Genomic DNA, 21050 nt, shown 5'->3' with positions numbered 1-21050 from the left:
CTTTGTCAGATGGATTGACAACAGTCATGGGTACCCACCTATCACCCCAGAGCGGTGTGACAAGTCGACCTACGAGGACACTGCGTGGCATGGCCTTGGAGTCTGTCGGCTCCACAACAACAGTGCTTCCAGCGGACATAGGCACCTTAGCAGGAAGTCTGCCCCAGACTAAGTGCTCGTGCCTCGGTAAGAGTGTCACGGCCTGGGTGAGCTTAACAGTACCTATCTTCTCAGGAACTGCACCACCCCTCCAGCGCTCTACATTCGTGAACATGGACAAGAACTGTTCAACGTCAGGACTAGACGGATGTTCCTGTCTGGACGCGATGTCCCAGTACTCAGTACCACTCTTGAGTACATGGGCCACATGTTTAATGACGTTTGTGCCGACTATCAGATCATCATGCTGACCGGGCACGACCAGAGTGGGTATGACAAAGGAAACACCATAAAGCTGCATGTTGAGGTCATAAAAACCATCAGGCCTAGTCTCCAGACCACCGCAGCCAATCAAGACAATGTTCTCTTCAGGCTGCTGCTTCTCAGGTAAAACACCCCCAGAGCGGAGCTTCTCTACTGCATTTTCACTGATACTGCATGACATAGAGCCAGTATCCAACATGCCATTAAGCTGCACACTCTGGTTGATAAGAACAGGAGCATAGAACAAGTCACTGAAAGCCTGAATCCTCTGTGTCGCCTGAATGACCATACGCGAACCCTGAGGTGCTTTGGCACACTTGTCTTCATACAAGTGAGCCAGGTCGGAGACATCAGTGAGGGATACATCTACATTACCCACACCATCCCTCTCTAGGTGTGGGTTTAGTAGTTTAACGGACGAGACTGACGACCAGCTCTTCCACCAGGCTGAGAACGGAGCTGGTTGGGCGGCTGATGGTGAGGACAGTCCCTCTTCCAATGACCAGGAGACAAACAGTTTATACATCGGTTCTCCCGGCTGCAGTGGGAAAATGTGGAGTGATCCGGAGACTTACAAACCCTGCACAACCGCTGGCACCCGCCCTGCGGCGCTAGCTGGCGGTTGAGTCCGCGTCGGTGTCTGGACCGCAGCGCTAACTGGAACCTGAGTCTGCATTGTGACCAAACGGTCTAGCAAGCTCACCAAACTCCTCATATAGTCATCACCGCCAAAGACAGGTGCGGGAGACGGTGTAGGACACCTTGCACAAAATGGTGTAGATGACGCATGAGCCGGGACGGGAGATGGCACCACCGGCATGGTCGTGTTCAAGTCGGGAGCCACGTCGACTACAGGGACATGAACCTGTGAATGGAACCTACGCTCTACCGCGCCTGCTTCACGTTGTCCACCTGCAGCAACACGGGACTTCCTCTCCAGCATGTGCTCATCAAGCCTCTCTTGGATCTCGCTAGCAGACCATTTCCCTGCGGACTTGAACTTAAAAACATTGGCAAGAGACTGATCTGGACAGTGTTTGATAAACATCATGCTTCTCTCATGGCTTGGCTCTTCAATACTACGGCCTTGCCGCTTCAAGCATTCGTCAGCCACCTCCACTGTCTTATTAAGCCTAATCCAATACTCCATAGCGTCCTCACCTGGCTTGGGCAGCGTACTGTAAAAGTCCGCCAGGGGCATGCTCGAGTATGTGAAGTCACTAAAGTGTTGCTTCAGTACATCAAAAATAATGTGGGGGTTCGCTATGTGGTCGACAGATGTGTTGCGCAGCTTTATCCTCACCACATCCCTTGCTTTCCCCATAAGCTTAGCTAGAATCTCATGTGACTGCTCACTAACTGGAATGGCTTGCTTCCTCAAATACAAAGTCATAAGGCTCTCCCACTCATGAACTGTAAACTTATCAGAGCTATCGCCCCTGAAAATAGGAGGCTCCCTAGCGTCTGTCTGCATTACTACTCTAACACTAGGCACTGTCTCCGAACACTGTTCAGCAGACCTAGCACTGTCTGTGTGTGTGTTTCTAAGCATTTGTGTTTCCTGCAGCTTAGCAGTGATTGACTCTCCTATCTTCTCTGCTAACCGAGTAATGAGCATGGCTAACTCACCCACTGGCTGCTCGCTGTTACCTAGCACAGCCCCTTCGCTGATACCTGGCCTGGCCCGTTCTACATAGCGTGTGGAGGTGAACTGAGGAGTGCCAAATGTGGTCGGGTCTCTAGGTCCTGGTGCTCTGGTGTCTAGTTCCCCGCCCTCTAAGAGCTGCCCGAAAGTCCTACCTACACCTAGCCGTAAACCCCCACCCACATCTAACTGGTACCCCCTCTCCATAGCACACTGGCGATCCAAAAGATCCCGATCAGCAATGTTACCCCCACCTACGTACGAACCACCCTCTGCCATGTTCCTACCTCTAACACTCAGATAAAATAAAAAATAAAATAAAAAAGTGAAAAGCTCAATTCATTTAAATAATTGAATCTAGAAATCACTAAGAGATTGAAACAATCACACACAATCAACAAATTCACCAATAGATTAATCACATATGCACATATCCAGTAGTTTACATCGATAGATTATTCACACGAGTCCTTCAATCACATCAACATTAACCTTTTTTTCCTTTTTTTTGTGTGTTTTTCTTCCTTCAGTATATACAAATGTCCTGTTCACAAGCCCTGTCCATGGTAACCACAGCTATGACTGTCCAGTGTCCACACAGCTCAACTCCAGTCCACTGTAACATGAGTGTACAGTCTGTAGAAATACCTGAGGACGTCTGGGGCTTGATGACGACTGCAGCCTCCCGCGGCGAGCAACTGATGTCACTCTCAGGATCCAGGAGGGTCACGGCACCAATGTAACGGGGGCAGTCCTATGCTGTTCTACGCTGGTCAGCCTGCTGCATGCCCGTCACTCTCATCAGTAGCTCTGCGTTGTGTTCTAGTTGGGTGGGGCCCCAGGTGTTGTGGGGGGCCCTCAGTCTCTCATCATCATCATCATCATCATCATCATCATCATCATCATCATCATCATCAAGGAAGGAGGGGGGACACACAGGACTCTATTTGGCCCACCTTGCCATTTATTTTGGTTTCAAACCCTTCGACAAACGTCCAGTCCTCCAGCGGGAGCGGTGTTTCTTACGGACGTGGGGGTCGAAGTTCAACCACTGCCCAGACTTCACTCGTGTGCATTAGAAGGAGAAACCGTCCACGGGACTCCGATGTAAGAAAGGATAAACAAGTATTTTATCCCACAGCTTGCAGTATCTTCTTACAGTGATACTCAAGGTTACGTTCTCCTCAACCAGCAAAACTGTCCTACCGTAAGAAACACGCGTGGCTCGGCTCGATCGCTGCTTGAGACTCCTCCCACAAAACAAAAATGGCCTCTCCCGCGTTCCCTCTTCCGTGTACCCACAAGACCTCTCTCTTAAAGCGACAGTACATGTATATGACGGTCGTTGGAAAACATACATAAAAGTAAATGACATAAAATAAAATGTAGTAAACACAAATAACAGCACACAGACAGGATTTGGTGATATTTCATACTCAAACAAAATAAAATAAAAACATTAATTTTAACCTGGTTACAGGGACATGGGCCAACACTGATGGGTATAAGCTGGATCCAGTTCTTAAAGTTAGACTGGTCTAGAGTGAACCATGTACCGGTGGCAGTAGATCCACTGACTGAGATGTATCAGAAATACTTCCAGGTGTTTGAGAGAGACAGGGGGGTCATTTCAGGAGTAAAAGCAAGGTTACAGGTGGTTAGCGACGCCACGCCCAAGTTTTGCAAAGCAAGATCAGTGCCTTATGCACTGACTACAGCAGTAGAACAGCAGCTAGACAAGACTGCAAGACAAAGGAGTATGGACCCCGGTAGAATATAGTGAATGGGCTACTCCCATAGTATGTATCCCCAAAACAAATGGAGAAGTCAGAATATGCGGGGATTATAAAGTGACAATAAACCAATGGCTAGATGTAGACAAATATCCTCTGCCAAAGACACAAGACCTGTTTGCTAAACTAGCAGGTGGCAGGTATTTCACCAAGTTAGACCTCACACAAGCATATCAGCAAGTAGAGCTGGATGATGAATCCAAGCAGTACCTAAATATAAACACGCCTAAGGGGCTGTATCGTCTCAACAGGTTGCCATATGGAGTAGCAAGCTCCCCAGCCATATTCCAACACCTCATCGATCAGGTATTACAGGGGCTGCCAAGGGTGGTGTGCTATTTAGATGATATACTCATCACAGGGACAACAAAAGCCGAACACTGGGAAAATGTAGAACGAGTGCTGGAGCAGTTACAAGACCGAGGTTTAAGGATGAACAAAGACAAGTGTGCCTTCTGCCAGCCAAGTGTTACATATTTAGGGCACAAAATAGACAAGGAAGGGTTACACCCCATAGAAGAGAAGGTAACAGCCATAGCAAATGCTCCCACCCCAAAGAATGTCACAGAACTGAGAGCATTCTTAGCCCTACTGACATATTATGGGAAGTTTATGGACAACTTATCCACTATCATAAAGCCTATGACTGAGTTGTTACAGAAAGACAAGCCATGGGTATGGTCTACTAAGTGCCAGGAAGCCTTTGAGAAGGCCAAGAGCCAGTTAACATCAGACACAGTGCTGACTCACTTTGACCCCCAGCTACCACTATTACTAGCGTGTGATGCAAGTGCCTATGGGTTAGGAGCAGTGACAGCACATAGAATGGCAGATGGTAGTGAACGTCCAATCGCATATGCCTCACGCACGCTTAGCAAGACAGAGATCAACTACTCTCAAATTGAGAAAGAAGCACTAGGCATCATTTTTGGTCTGCTCGCCTGATGGAGTTTGACTATGATGTTGAATACAGAACTGGATCTTTGAACTATGTCGCTGACTGTCTATCTAGACTCCCACTTCCCAAGACAGACACTGCATGTGCAGAGAATGTAGAATCCGTTGCAACCATTCTCACTGATCTGAGTGCTGTGTCTGTGGATGACTTCCAGTCCGAGTGCTGTGCCTGCCCAGTGCTCACAAAGCTCCGTGCACAGATACGGAAAGGCTGGCCCTCATGAAAGAAAGCAACTGAGCCTTACTTACAGCCATTCTTCCTGATCTGCCATGAGCTTGCAGTCATGGATGACTGTATTGTCAGAGGAACTCATCGGTTGCTGATGCCTGAGTCATTGCAGAAAGACTCATTAATATCGCTCATGAAACCCACCAAGGCATTGTGCGCACTAAACAACGCCTCAGAGAACTGTATTGGTGGCCCAAAATGGACTCCCAGGTAGAGACATTGACTAAGAACTGAACAACCTGCAGACAGAATGATAAGTCGACTGTAACCCATGATGCTCCACTCCAAACCATTCCCCTACCAGTTGCTGCCTGGGAAAAGGTTTCTGTGGACATCATACGTCCATTTGAGATAGCACCTGCTGATTGCAGATATGCCATAACACTGGTAGACTACTATAGTAAATGGCCTGAAGTAGTCTTTGCTCCCCGTGCTGACACAGCTACTGTCATTCAGTTCCTGACCACTGTTTTCTCTCGAGAAGGAAATCCAAAAGAACTAGTCAGTGATAAAAGACCCCAATTCCTCTCCTTTGAGTTTTCTGACTTTCTCAAAAAGAGGGAAATCAGACACCTGAGATCTTCATTTTATTATCCAAGAGCCAATGGAGAAGTTGAGAGATTCAACAGAAGCCTTAAAGACTGCCTACAGACTGCATCAATCCTAAGAGAACCCTGGAAATCATTCCTGAGAATTTACCTGATGGATTACAGAGCAACACCTCATTCTACGACTGGAGTATCCCCTTCAGAACTGCTCCATGGTCGACGAATGGGAACAAAGCTACAGGTGATGGAAATGCCTGTGCCTCCAAAAGATGGACATGCTGTGCGTGAAAGAGTGAAGCAAAAACAAGTGAAGACGAAAGAATACACCGATGCTCACAGACACACTAAATCCACTGACCTCCAGTCCGGTGACAAAGTACGGATTAGGAAGCCATGGAAAGGAAAGAAAGGAGAACTGAAGTTCACAAAACCAAGGACTGTTGTGATAAAGAAAGGACCAAACACTTACTTACTGGATGATGGAAGGATCTGGAACGCCTCACGCTTATCTGCACTGCCAGAGTTGATCCCGGATACTGACTCTGACAGAGCAATGGACTGTACTAAACCAGAGACTGATAAACCACCTGACTCTAACTCTGATAACCAGCTCAGGTTTATCGGGATTAGAAATCCACCTAGCTGGACCAAAGACTTTGTCATGGTAAAGTGAAAAAAATACTGCTGACTAATGTGGGGAGGAAAAAGAAAATGTAAAAAGTGAATGATGTTATTGGGTTACATACATTATTCAGAGTGTAATACTGTCAGTTCTAATCTAAGGTACTAGAAGTATTCTTTGTTCAAAAGGGGAAGATGTTGTGTTCATATAAATATACATAGTGATGCATTGGGTTCTGTTAATGCTATTTACGTTGGAGACCGTTAGGTGGCACTACTGTGGTTAATATGTTCCAGGTACTGTGAGTTACGCATGTGTAGAAGGAGTAGAAGAAGTAAAACGGGTTGATGAAAAAGTGCTAAGTAAAGTACATGCGCCCCTGTTCCTCTTCTTCGTGTGTTGATGTCTGATACTGAACCAACTACACAACAACGCCTCATTGCAAAATAAGTACAATTCACAAATACCAATGCTAATAGCCACATGCAGCTGGAGTGAAAATTATTAGCGTCTTCAGAGAGTTGGTGGTGACTGAAGCACATTTATAAGGGGTGTCACAACCAGACTTTGCAGTGATTATGGCGGCACTGATTGTAGCCAGCTAATTATTTCATATAAAAATAAATTGGCGCTATTTAACTATAAATAATCAGGGATTGAAAACCGCTGTCCAGTATAGCCGCTGTTGACGGAACCAATGTCAAAACAGGCGCTTTTTAAACGTAGACACGCAAAAACAGCCGCTTCATAAATGTAGTGGCAGTCCAGTCATATACTAATGTTCTGTACTCGCTAAGTGTTGTCCCTATGAACGTATACACAGCTATACAGACAGCTAAATACTCTCCTAATCAAGCTCCAAGAACCAGACAGATATGTTCAATTCGGCAGTTTAATCAGGATTAAGAGTGAAACTGGACAAAGAACAGGGATATACAAATGAAAATGTTTCACGCAAATGTATCACACAAAGCTTAGCTTGGGCAGCATGGTGGCCCAGATGTTAGCACTGTTCCCTTACAGTAAGACGGTCCCGGGTTCGAACCCCAGGTCGTTTCTGTTTTGTTATGTGCCTTTATTAGGAACAGCGTTACCCAGAATCCTAGATTTTATGGATGTGGTGAGGGAAGACATGCAGGTGGCTGGTGTGACAGAGGAAGACGCAGAAGACAGGAAGAAATGGAAACGGATGATCCGCTGTGGCGACCCCTAACGGGAGCAGCCGAAAGTAGTAGTAGTTACCCAGAATCCTAGATGTTATGTTGCAGGCCAGTGACGTGCTGAGGTCAGAGGTCGGGGCATACGAACACGGAGTCTGCCATGTGGGATAAATAAGGACTTCGGCGTGAATTTGGAAAAGGTCTCAGTCCATTCATTTTAAAACAACAAACAAAACATGGTACCAGGTCCAGGAGTAAAACTACAGTGAGGCGTAAATTGTGACGAGCGACATGGATTCCTTAAAACCACCGGAGAGTTTGAAACTTACCGGGAATGTCGACAGCAACTGTACCTCGCGGCCATGGGATTGGAAACAAAGCCGGATGCTAGGAAGGTAGCGTTACTGCCAACAATAGCAGGCACACAAGCCATTGAAGTGTACAATACTTTCGTGTATGAAAACGAAGATGACAAAGACAAAATCGATAAAGTTTTTGATAAATTTGATGCTCATTGCTTTCCAAAGAAAAATGAAACATACGAGAGATATGTATTTCGTTCACGTGTGCAGCAACAAGGTTAGCCTTTTGATAGCTTTCTGACTGACCTGACGCTAAAAGCACTGTCATGCAACTTTGCTACACTGAAAGACTCCATGATAGATAGTTTTTGGAGTGGAAGATAACGAGGTCAGAGAAAGGCTACTGAGGGAAACGGAGCTAATGCTAGAAGGAGCTATTAAGATCTGCCAGGCGAGTGAGCTGTCCCAAATGCGTGTGAGGAAGTTCAGCGAGATGGCGGCGGGCACAGTGACAGTGAGTTACTGCGCGACTGTTGGTGCGGTGTGTAGCGCCGCATTATGTAATAACGCCGCATTATGTAATGATGTAATACATTTTCACATCATTATGTAATAACGCCACGTTTTTTTCAAATCAAGACATACATTTTGGTGGTTTATTACATAATGCACCAAATTATTACATTTTCTTCATAAAAAGTGTAACATCCGCATTTTGTAATAACCTGTTACATATTGCACCGGTTATTACAAAATGCGGATGTTACACTTTTTTATGAAGAAAATGTAATAATTTGGTGCATTATGTAATAAACCACCAAAATTTATGTCTTGATTTGAAAAAAACGTGACGTTATTATATAATGATGTGAAAATTTATTACATTATTACATAATGCGGCTTTATTACATAATGCGGCGCTACACAGTGTCAAGCCAAGGAAGAAGATGCATACAGACCCGACCTGCACAGCGGACAGACGACGGGATATTCAGCTGCAAACATTGCGGTTCACAGCACAAGCCAAGACAGTGTCCAGCCTTGGGTAAGCAATGCTCTAATTGCCAGGGAAATAATAATTTTGCTAAACAGTGCTTCTCAAAAAGAGAAGAGGGGAATAAAGGAAAATATGTTAACATTGTGGATGACACTGATCTAAATGAGATATTTTTTGTTGGCATAGTGAACTGAAAATGAGCCAGAGAATGAAATTAATGCTGTGAGGGAAGACAAATGGATACCACATCTGCAAATAAACGGGACTTTAGTCACAATGAAACTGGACACTGGTGCAAAAGCAAACCTGATCAGCATGTCTGATATAAAAGAAATTAAAGATGGGCCCAAAATACAGAGAAGAGCACCTAAACTGAAAGACTATAATGAACAGAGAATCAAGTGTTTAGGCACATGCAAGTAATGATGAAAAATAAAACACACCACCTACTCTTCTCTGTTGTTGCAGAAGGACTTCAGTCACTACTGGGTGATAAAGCCTGTGAAGATTTGGGGCTGTTGAGAAGAGTGTACTGCATTAACACAACTATGAGCACACCAAGTGACTCTGTTGAGTCCATTATACAGAACTTTGCAGATGTTTTCTAAGGTTTTAGTGTATTGCCATTCACATACAAAATCCAGCTAAAAGAAAATGCACAGCCAGTCGTGCATGCTGCTCGAAGACTTCCAACACCACTAAGGGACTGCCTAAAAAAGAGTTGAACAGGATGACAATGCTTGGTGTGATAAAGAGGTTGAGGAACCGACAGATTGGGTCAACTCCATGGTGTGCGCAAAGAAAAGGAATGGTGACCTCAGAATATGTATGGACCCGAAAGATCTAAATGAAAACGTCAAGCATGAACACTACCAGATACCCACGTGTGAAGAAATCAGTGAGATGGCAGGTGCCAGATTCTTCAAAAAGGTCAATGCATCACAAGCCTTCTGGCAGTTGAAGTTGGATGAAAGCAGCACCAAATGTACTTTTAATACACCTTTTGGCAGACATTGTTTCCTCAGGCTGCCTTTTGGAATAATTTCAGCATCAGAAATATTTCACAGAGCAATGGAGCACATCACTGAGGGGCTGGAAGGTGTCAGAGTCTACATGGACAACATCATCGTCTGGGGCTCCACACTTCATGAACACAATGAAAGACTGAAAAAAGTGCTGGAGCGGGTACTAAAATATGTATTGAAACTCAACAAGGGCAAATGCCAGTTTGGAGCACAAGAAATTGTTTTCCTCTGACACAAGCTCTGTGCACAAGGTGTCCAACCTGAACAAGAAAAAATCAATGTCATACAGGACATGCCAAGGCCCACAGACAAGACAGGTGTGCTACGCATCATGGGGATGCTTAACTTTATTGGTAAATTCATTCCTAACCTCTGCAAAAACATCCTGCATCCGTGAGCTCCTGCACAAAGGCACTGAGTTCAAATGGACAGCCAAACATGAGCATGACGGGCCGAAGCTCAAAGAGACACTCAAAACTTCACCTGTGCTGACATTCTTTGACCCAACAAAGAGTTGGAAAATATGGACTGATGCCTCTAAGGATGGAATTGGTGCAGTACTCTTACAGGCTGAAGGTGAGCATTGGAAACCAATGGCCTATGCATCCAGGTCCATCTAAGTGTCGATATGTTCAGATAGAAAAAGAATGCCTAGGGTTAATGTTTGGTCTAGAAAGGTTCCACAGCTACATATATGTCCTACCCACCTTCACTGTAGAGACAGACCACCATCCACTAGTTGCCATCATCAAAAAGAACCTGAATGAGATGTCACCAAGAATTCAACAGCTCATGATTAAAATGCAGAGATAAGACTTTGAGCTGATCTACACACCAGGAAAGCACCTGATCCTTGCCGACGCACTCTCGTGAGCACCCACATGGAAAAGTGTGAGTACAACCGAAGAGGATGTTCAAGGTCATGTGAACATGGTGTCTGCTGTGCTTCCTGTATCAGATACAAAGTTCAGACAAATAGCTGAGGAAACAGCAAAAGAGACAGAGCTGCAATGTGTCATTGAGAACATAAAAAAACGGATGGCCTGCAAGTTCCTGTCCACTGTTCTACAACATCAGAGGTGAACTGAGTGTTGTTGATGGACTGTTGCTGAAGCAAAACAGAGTCATCATCCCACAAGAATTGAGACAGGACATAAGTGCAAAAGGAGGGTGAGAGAGACAGTCTTCTGGCCTGGAATTAATAAAGACATTGAGAGACTGACAAGCAGGTGTGAGACATGTCAGAAACACAGAAACAAGCAAACAAAGGAGCCTATGATAGTAGCAGATGTGCCAACAGCACCATGGCACAAAGTAGGAATGGACTTGTTTCATCTCAAAGGTAAATACTTTCTAGTGGTCATTGACTATTATTCAAACTTTCCTGAAATGGCGTTGCTGGCATAGCTGACAGACACATCGTCAACCTGCATCATAACACACACAAAATCCATTTTTGCCAGACACAGCATATCAAACACAGTGGTGGGTGACAACGGACCATGCTTCAACAGCAGAGTGGCAGAAATTTGCAGAACAGTCCTTAGTTTCCAACCTCTCATACAACTCACCATACCCCCTTTCCTTTGCCTTTGCCACCTCTCTCTTTTCTTTACATTCTTGTACTCCTGTTTTCTTTCTTCATCTCTCTGACTATCCCACTTCTTTGCCAACCTCTTCCTCCGTATACTTTCCTGTAGTTCCTCATTCCACCACCAAATCTCCTTGTCTTCCTTCCTCTGTCCAGATGACACACCAAGTACCTTCCTAGCTGTCTCCCTCACTATTTCTGCAGTAGTTTTCCAGCCATCCGGCAGCTCTTCACTACCACGCAGTGCCTGTCTTAACTCCTCCCTTAACTCTACACAACAGTCTTCTTCAACTTCCACCATTTCATCCTTGGCTCTGCCTTCACTCTGTCCCTCTTCTTGATCTCCAGAGTTATCCTACAGACCATCATCCGATGCTGCCTAGCTACGTTCTCCCCTGTCACCACCACTCCAATCCCTTTCAGATCGTGCCTCCTGCATAAGCTATAGTCCACCTGTGTACACTTTCCTCCACTCTTATGTGTCACCCTGTGTTCCTCCCTCTTCTTGAAATATGTCTTCACCATAGCCATGTCCATCCTTTTTGCAAAATCCACCACCATCTGTCCTTCCACATTCCTCTCCTCGACCTACCCATCACCTCTTCATCACCTCTGTTCCCCTCACCAATATGCCTATAGAAAGAAGTCTACTCCAATCACCACTCTCTCCTCCTTGGGTACACTCTCCACCACTTCATCCAACTAAATCCAGAATTCTTCTTTTTCTTCCACCTCACACCTAACTTGTGGGACATATGCGCGAATAACACTCATTATCACACTTTCGATTTCCAGCTTCATACTCATCACTCTGTCTGACACTCTCTTCACCTCCACCACACTCTTGACATACACTTCTTTAAGAATTGTCCCTACCCATTTTTACTCCTATCTGCACCATGATAGAAGAGTTTGAGCCCACCTCCAATGCTCCCGGCCTTACTCCCCTTCCACCTGGTCTCTTGCACATAGTATATCTACCTTCCTTCCCCCCATAATTTCAGCCAGCTCTCTGACTTTATCAGTTATAGTGCCAACTTTCAAAGTTCCGACTCTCACCTTCACGCTCCTACCCTTCCTCCTCTCCTGCTGCCTCTGGACATGCCTGTCCCCTCTACTTCTTGCAACAGTAGCATATTTTCCACCGGCACCCCGCTGGCCATTAGTACGGATGGCAGTTGTTGGTAACCTGGGCTGCGACTAGACCCCAGGAAGAATAGTCACTGCTGAGGCAGTGATTAATGGGCATCTAAAATAAAGATAAAGCTAAAGACTGATCTGGAATGGAAATCTGATATATGATCCACATATTTGATTTGGCAAAAGTTTTATGCCAGATGCCCTCCCTGACGAAAACCTCTCCATTTATCCAGGCGTGGGACAAGCACTAACAATGCACTGGCTTGTGCATCCTCAGTGGTTGGGATCTTGTAACATAATGAATAATATAATTGAATCAGTTCATCTGGACACAACGTTTATTGAGAGAAACGTTTCATCACTCATCTAAGTGATTTCTTCAGTCTCAACTGACTGCAGGTATCCCCACCCTTACAAACAGCACAGCTGCATCATGTCCAAATCAACGATCAGTTGGTTGGTTAATCAACACTGTGACTGCAACTATTCCCCAATCCTCTGTGAATAGTTTACATGGCCATTGTAACTCTAGTTAATGGTCACGACAATTTGTATATGAAACCGATTGCTGGTTCGGTCATAATGCAACTGTGCTGTTTATAAGAGTGGGGATATCTGTAGTCAGTTGAGACTGAAGAAGTCACTTAGATGAGTGATGAAACGTTTCTCCCAATAAACTTTGTGTTCAGATGAACTGAATCAACTTTCTGTGATTTCTTTACCTGGATCATTGAGCATGTATCAAGATATTTTGATTCATTTTCGCGAGGATTGCCTTAAATTTGTACGTGAGCACCACCAAATAGCACATAAGATAGCATACAGGAACCACCTGAGTTTCAGCCTCAAGTGCAGACACAGCGGGATTACACATAAGAGGCTGCAAAGGAAATCTTCGGTCAAAGGCCCACAGAGTTATCAAGATCCTTCAGAAGGCACAGATCCATCTGTTGAACAAATGGGTGAGACAAACTAATTTTACCATCGATGCTTTGAAAGCCAAAGAGGAGCAGATCCAACAGACATGGTGTCTAGGTGAGACCATTTTACATTAATTAAGTGACTGAGTTCACGGAGAAGGCTCATCTAGCACAACATGGAAAGTCGAAAACCAGGCAGCAAAAGAAGTTTGGCCTACTTGCTGCATGCTAGAGACACCGGCAGACAATGGATGACACCCTCAATGGCAGACAGAGAGACGAATAAAGACACACACCGGTGATGTGGACAAGTGGGTGAAGAATCTGTCTGACAGACAACTAATCCAAGTGGAGAAAGACATCCTTGCTAAGGGGTTGAATTTTGCTGTCACGCCGAGGCAAATCCCGCTAGTGGAACTAATCACAGCCACAGAATTGGTGATCCGTAACATCAGCATCACAGACCCAGAAGCGGAACAACTGCGGTTGAAAATGTCAGCCTGCCTTAGCAATGCGAAGCCGCCACCGTCCAACATCAGCAGAGATGAGAGGAATGCACCCACAGTCGTGAGTGCATTCCTCAGTTCCTCAGATTACCAGTAAGGCAAAGGCAGATGAACTGTTTAATAAACCAGACAGACTATCATGAGAAAGTTATGATGTTACTTCTTGACATAAAGGCACAGGAGCCCCTGAAATGACACCCAGGCAGTGGTTACAAGAAAAAGGTGATAGATTGTCTGAAACTGTTAGAACAGTACAATGCCATTCACAGAAATTTATACCAAAGATTATACACAGGGGAAGCTACACCTAGTCTGGATGGGTTACCTAAAATACATAATAGGATTTCCCATTATGGCCTATTGTTAGTATGATTAACTCAGTAACCTATAAAATCGCCAAGATTCTGGCATCTATTCTTAACCCATTAGTAGGCAGTAATGAACATCACATACAGAACACTATGTGTTTTGTGGATAAAGTGATGGAAATAATTATGGACGCAGATTAATCACTGGTCTCTTTTGTTACATATCTTCTCCACATGCGTTCCTGTTGATGAAGCAGTGGAGGTAGTCCATATGAAATTACAGGACGACCCCAGCCTCAGCAATAGTACCACCCGTAACACAGCAAGAGTGTCTGCTCCTGAAGCTGGGTCTTCAGTCCATGTACTTCACATACAGGGGGCAGTATTATAGGCAGAAGCATGGGTGTGCCACGGGTTCCTCAGTTTCACCTATAGTGGCCAACTTGTATGCTGAGGAAGTGTAAAAGAGGGCTCTAATGTCCTACCTAGGGGCACCACCTAGCCTTTGATTCAGATTTGTGGACGACACCTGGGTTAAAATGAAATCTCAGAACATACCACATGTCCCCGACCACATTAATTGTGTGAACAACCACATCAAGTTCCCCAGAGAGGATGTGAAAATTGACAGGTTTCAATTCAATTCAATTCAATTCAATTCAATTTATTGTCATTAAAAACAATGTGAAGGCACATGTTAAAAATGAAATGAGGGCTGTGGCTTCACCAAACAGTGCAAGACAGGCACAGACAAACACAGCAAACACAGTATAAGATATACACACATGAAGACCAAAAGCTAAAAATTCGTTTAAAAAAAAGAGCTGGAGTAAACAATATTTGAAAATATCCACAGACATTCAGTGGGTGGCCAGGTTCAGGTGGCAACAGCTTGTGGAAAGAAGCTGTTTTTGAGCCTGGTGGTGTGGGCTCTGAGGCTCCTGTAGTGCCTCCCAGAGCACAGGGGGGAAAAAAGTCCATGGTTGGGGTGGGTGGGATCTCTGCTGATGCTCAGACCCCTTCGAAGGCAGCATTTTTGATAAACGTCTTTTATGGCTGGGAGCTGGGTACCGGTGATATGCTGGGCCGCCTTGACGACCCGCTGTAGAGCTTTCTGGTCTACTGAGGTGCAGTTGCCGTACCACACTGGGATGCAGCTGGTCAGGATGCTCTCTATGGTGCAGTGGTAGAAGTTAGTGAGAATTTTGGGTGATAGACGGGCGCTCCTCAGCCTGCTCTGGAAATGCAGGCGTTGTTGGGCCTTTTTCAGAAGGGCCTGGGTGTTTAATGTCCGCGAAAGTTCCTCGCTGATGTGGACTCCAAGGAATTTAAAGCTGGAAACACACTCCACTTCCACCCCATTGATGTGTATGGGGGAGTGGCTGCAGCTTCTAGATCTCCTGAAGTCCACAATCAGCTCCTTTGTCTTCTGCACATTAAGGACAAGATTGTTGGTAGTACACCATGATGTGAGGTGCTGAATCTCGTCTCTGTAGGCCATCTCGTCATTGTTGGTGATACGGCCAATGACTGTGGTGTCATCTGCAAACTTAACTATAACATTTGAAGGGTGTGTTGGCAGGCAGTTGTGGGTAAAGAGGGAGAAAAGGAGAGGGCTCAGAACACAGCCTTGAGGGGCACTTGTGCTGAGGGTCAGGGTGGAGGAGGTGTGGTCACCTAACCTAACAGACTGAGGACTGTTGGTCAGGAAGTACAGGGTCCAGTTACAGAGGGAGGGGTTTAGGCCAAGGGAGAGGAGTTTGGTGGTTAGTTTGGCGGGGATGATAGTGTTGAAGGCAGAGCTGTAATCTATAAACAGCATCCGGATGTATGTGCTGTTAAGTTCAAGGTGGGTCAGAGGAAAGTGCAGGGCAGTGGCAATGGCATCCTCACTAGACCTTTTGGGACAGTAGGCGAACTGATGTGTGTCGAATGTGGGGGGGATAATGTTTTTGATGTGAGCCAGAACCAGTCTCTCAAAGCACTTCATGGCAATGGGGGTGAGTGCTATGGGTCGGTAGTCATTCAGACATGTGGATGTTGGTTTATTGGAGACAGGAATTATAGAGGTGGTCTTAATGCATGCCGGGACTATAGATTGGGACAGTGAGAGGTTAAATATAGTTGTGAAGACCTCAGCCAGCTGGTCGGCACATTCCCGGAGGACCCGACCCAGTATGCCGTCCGGTCCGGCAGCCTTCCATGTGTTCACTCTGCGCAGTGATTCTCTGACCTCTGCAATTGATAGAGTAAGCACCTGGTTTTCTGGGTGGCTGGGTCAGTATTGTCCTTGTCGAAGAGGGCACAGAAATGATTTAGCTTGTCTGGCAGGGAGGCATCATGGACAGTGGGATCGCTATTGGAGCTTTTTGTACTCTGTGATAGACTGAATGCCTTGCCACATTCGCCGGGGATCAGAGTTATTGTGAAAGTGGTCCTCTATTCGTAGGGAATATTTATGTTTGGCTGTTCTGATGCCCTTTTTGAGGTTGGATCTGGCTGTGCTGTAGGCGTCACAGTTACCTGACTTGAACTGGTTTGGAAAGGCGCAGATTGATATTTTTTTGTTGTGACACTCTCAGTACAAAAGTTAATGTAGGCTAGTAGGGCAGATGTCTGTTCATTAATGTCTATAGGGGAGCCATGGGTAGCTACATATGCAAAAATACTCCAGTCTGTGTTGTCAAAACAGTCCTGGAGTTCAGAGACTGCTCCTTCTGGCCAGACAGTGATTGTCTTTACTGTTGGCTTGATCCATTTTATTAGGGGTTTGTGGGCTGAGACCAGGAACTGGCAGAGGTGGTCAGAATGCCCCAGGTGGGGGCAGGGAGTAACTTTGTATGAGTCCTTAATGTTTGTATAGAGATGGTCCAGGGTGTTTTGTCCCCTAGTGGGGCAGGAGACACGCTGAAGGAATTTGGGCAAGACAGCCCTGAGGTTAGCCTGATAAAAATCACCACCTCTAATAAAGGCATTGTCCAGGTGTTTGGTCTGTTGTCTGCTGATGGCACATTGTAGCTGCTCAAGTGCTACCTTAGCATTAGCATGTGGGGGCATGTATACAGCGGCGATGGTAATGGCCGTTAGCTCCATGGGCACGTAAAAAGGCCTGCACTGAATCATAAGGAGGTCGAGATCAGCAGAGCAATGCCTTTCAACGAACTTTATATTGTTGCACCAAGAGTTATTGACATAAATACTCAAACCTCCTCCACGGATCTTGCCGGAGTCCGCTGTCCTGTCGGCTGTGCGGCCCGCTATCTCGACTGCCGAGTCGGCTATGTTGCTGTTGAGCCAAGTCTCCGTAAACATCAGCAGACAGCAGTTCTGCAGCCTTTTCTGAGAGGACAGCCTGAGTCTTATCTCGTCCATTTTGTTAGCTAACAATCGGACATTAGCCATGAAGATGCTGGGGAGGGAAACTTTGATTTGATTGAAGGTTAACCTTCAATCAATCAATCAATCAATCAATTAATTAATTAATTAATTAAGTTGCATTTCTTAGACCTTGAAATTGCAATTGGAAATGGGGGACATTTGATTGTTGATGTTTACCGTAAACCAACACATACTGATCTCTTATCATCCACTGAAGCATAAATTAGGAGTCATCAGGATGCTGTACCATCGAGTTTACAACGTCCCCACCGACACAGCAGCCGGGGAAGGGGAGAAATCCAAGATTAACCAGGCCCTGGTTAAGTGTGGTTATCCTAACTGAGCATCTGTCAAAGCCAGGAAGAAGCCCAAACAGTGCACCAGCTGATCGAAGAGAGGAGAAGGACAACAGCTGCCTAAGCATAAAGTAGTGGTGATTCGGTATGTGGCGGGAGTTCCGGAATAGTTGAGAAGCATATTTTCCAAACATCGCGTCTCCGTAGCTTTCAAACCCCAAAACACGACGCCAGAAATTCGTCCACCCTAAAGATCGGGTGCCCCGGCACAAACAGAGCAACATAGTGTACGCTGTTAAGTACCAGGAGGATTGCCATGAATGTACATCGGGGAAACGTTGCATCGGTTGCTCGCTCCTGCAGATTTCTCCTCTATAAAATCAGGAGGATTCGCCCATTCCTCACCGACGAAATGGCACAGGTGCTCATCCAGGCTCTGGTCATCTCCTGGCTGGACTACGGCAACTCCCTCCTTGCTGGCTCCCTGGCGTCTGCCATCAGACCTCTGGAGCTTGTTCAGAAAGCTGCAGCTCGTCTGATGTTCAACCGCTCTAAGTTCTCCCACACAACTCCCCTTCTCATGTCCCTACACTGGCTCCCAGTAGCTGATCGCATCCAGGTTAAGACTCTGGTGCTAGCCTACAAGGCAGTGAAAGGAACAGCTCCTTCCTCTCTCCAGGCCATGGTGAAGCCCTACACCCCCGCCCGACCACATCTCTTTCTTGCGCTTTTACTTTAGCACTGGTTGCTCTTAGATGCTTGTTTAGATGCACTTATGACCTCTGATGACTAGTAGTGCTCCTGATATCCTACGTTAAATGCACTTATTGTAGGTAGCTTTGGATAAAAGCATCGGCTAAATGACTGTAATGTAATGTAATGAAACCAAACAGACGCTGGCCAAGAGGATGGCACAACACAGGACCCTACACGTCAGGCCAGGACTCCACAGTCTACACCATCTACAAGCCAGTGGCCACACTGTCAAAGATGAGGATGTGCACATCCTTGATACGGAGGAGCGCTGGTTTGAACACGGAGTCAAAGAGACTATCTATGTGAAGAGGGAACGACTATCCCTGAACCAAGGGTGTGTGTGTGTGTGTGTGTGTGTGTGTGTGTATGTATGTGTGAGCTAAAAGTACATCTGCTGCCATCTTACAACGCTGTGATTGCAACTATTCCCAAACCCTCTGTGAATAGTACACATAGTCGTTGTAAATCTAGTTAATGGTCATGACAATTTGGATATGAAACCGATCGTTGTTTCCGTCGTCATGCAACTGTGCTTTTTATAAGGGTGGGGAAACCAGCAGTAGGTTGGGACTGAAGAGGTCACTTAGATAAATGATGAAATGTTTCTCCAAATAAACGCTGTGTTCACATGAACTAAGTCATATTTCTTTGATTTCTTTACCCGGACTATTGAGCATGCATCAAGACATAGGCATATACTATAGTATGTAGTTGGGTTGTGGGTTGTGGAGTTGTGGTATGGTATATGGTATAGTGTATGGGCAATATAGTATAGAAGCAATATGGTATAATAAATGGGCATAGGTTGTTGATTACTCAACCATAACAAAACTTTATAGTAGTGACATATAGCTTTGTGCATACATGCTTGCCTGTTGTTGTTCCATTTACTTATTTTTTTTTGTTGGTTTTTTTGGTTTTTTTGTGTGAGTGATGTCTGCAAATGCTAGAAGCTGCTGTGTACAGGGGTCAAATTCCTCACCTGCAAAGGCACACTTGGCGAAATAAAGTTGATTCTGATTCTGATTCAAAAGTGGGCATAATAGTTTTTAAGCTCACCCGGGAGAAAGGCAGAGGCATTGATAACCACACTGGGTTTAGATTTATAGTCTGTAATCACCTGCAGCCCCCTCCACATGCACCGTGAGTTACAGCCACTGCAGTTCTTTTCCAGTTTGACTATATATTTTATTTTAGCTGCTTTGATGACTCTCCTTAAGTCATACCTGGATTTTTTGTAGCATTCCTTGTCCCCTGATTTAAAAGCAGTGGCACGCTCTCTCAACCTCAGACAAATGTTACTGTTAATCCGGGGCTTCTGGTTGGGGTAGGAGCAAATAGACCGTACTTGGATACAGTTATCCACACAGAATCTACCATAGCCAGTGACAGATTCAGCACATTTATCAAAACTTGAGGCAGAGAAACATCCCTGAATTTTGGGTTCATGTTCTTTAGTCCAGCACTGTACTGTCCTCACAGTGGGCTACCCACACTTCACTTTCTGCTTGTAGGCAGGAAGCAAGAGCACTGACAGCATTTTCTAAAGTGAGGTGTGGGATAGACCTGTAAGCTGCCTTGATCATGGAGTAAGTAGTCGAGAGTCTTACTGCTTCTGGTTGGGCAGGTGACATGTTGGTGAAGTTTTAGTAGCACAGATTTCAGGTTACAGTGGTTAAAGTCCCCTGCCACAACTGAAATGGCCTCAGGGTGCAGGTTATTCTGTCTGCTAATGGCTCCATACAGTTCAACCAGCACCGCTGCAGTGGCAGCTTGCGGCGGTGTGTAGTCAGCAGTTAACAACACGCAGGGGAATTCTCTTGGGAGATAGAATGGTCCGCACCTTATTGTTAGTTGTTCCAAAACGGGCAAACAGGACTATGAGACTATTTCCACGTCAGTGAACCATGAATTGTTAACAAAGAAGCATACACCACCTCCCTTCACCTTACTAGTAGTCATAATGGAACGGTGCACAGAAAACCCCTCAGGTTATATAGCCCTATCAGGGGTATTACGGCCCAGCCAAGTCTCTGTAAAAACAGAATACACAACAGTCCTTCATGTCCCTTTGAGAGCTTATTCGGCAATTACGTCCGTCCAGCTTTGGACGTTACACAGCAGTGGGCTGGGAATCAGGGGGCCAGGTAGGACACCGTCGTAGCCTCGTCAGGGCGCAACCTCGTTTACCTCACCTCTGGCAGAACTGTCTGTGACCATTAATCAATGGCGGTACCTGTTTGGTATTCTCTCTCGACAAGTCCCGTTGCATGGCTTCCAGCTGTAGGGAACGTCTAATGCTATGTCCAGTAAAGTCTGGCGATCATACATAATTATGCAAGACGGGTTTTGTGCAACAAAAGCGACCTAACACTAAAACAAACAATGAAACAGCAGCTCGTTGCAAGTCACCTTAGTATGGCGCCATCTTCGATCTCAATCCTTGATAAATAA

At 45.5% G+C, this 21050-nt stretch overlaps 1 protein-coding gene across 1 annotated transcript in view; it reads right to left on the bottom strand.

Moving 5' to 3' along the window:
* The window catches only part of LOC130111186 (protein FAM240C), a 68507-nt gene that overhangs the window by 43406 nt on the left and 4051 nt on the right, over positions 1–21050 (bottom strand). The window lies entirely within an intron of this gene.

The sequence above is a fragment of the Lampris incognitus genome, chromosome 1 (genome assembly GCF_029633865.1).
Source record: "Lampris incognitus isolate fLamInc1 chromosome 1, fLamInc1.hap2, whole genome shotgun sequence".
Classification (NCBI taxonomy): domain Eukaryota; kingdom Metazoa; phylum Chordata; class Actinopteri; order Lampriformes; family Lampridae; genus Lampris; species Lampris incognitus.
Note: the sequence above shows the minus strand (reverse complement) of the source record. Positions and strands in the feature narration are given on the sequence as shown.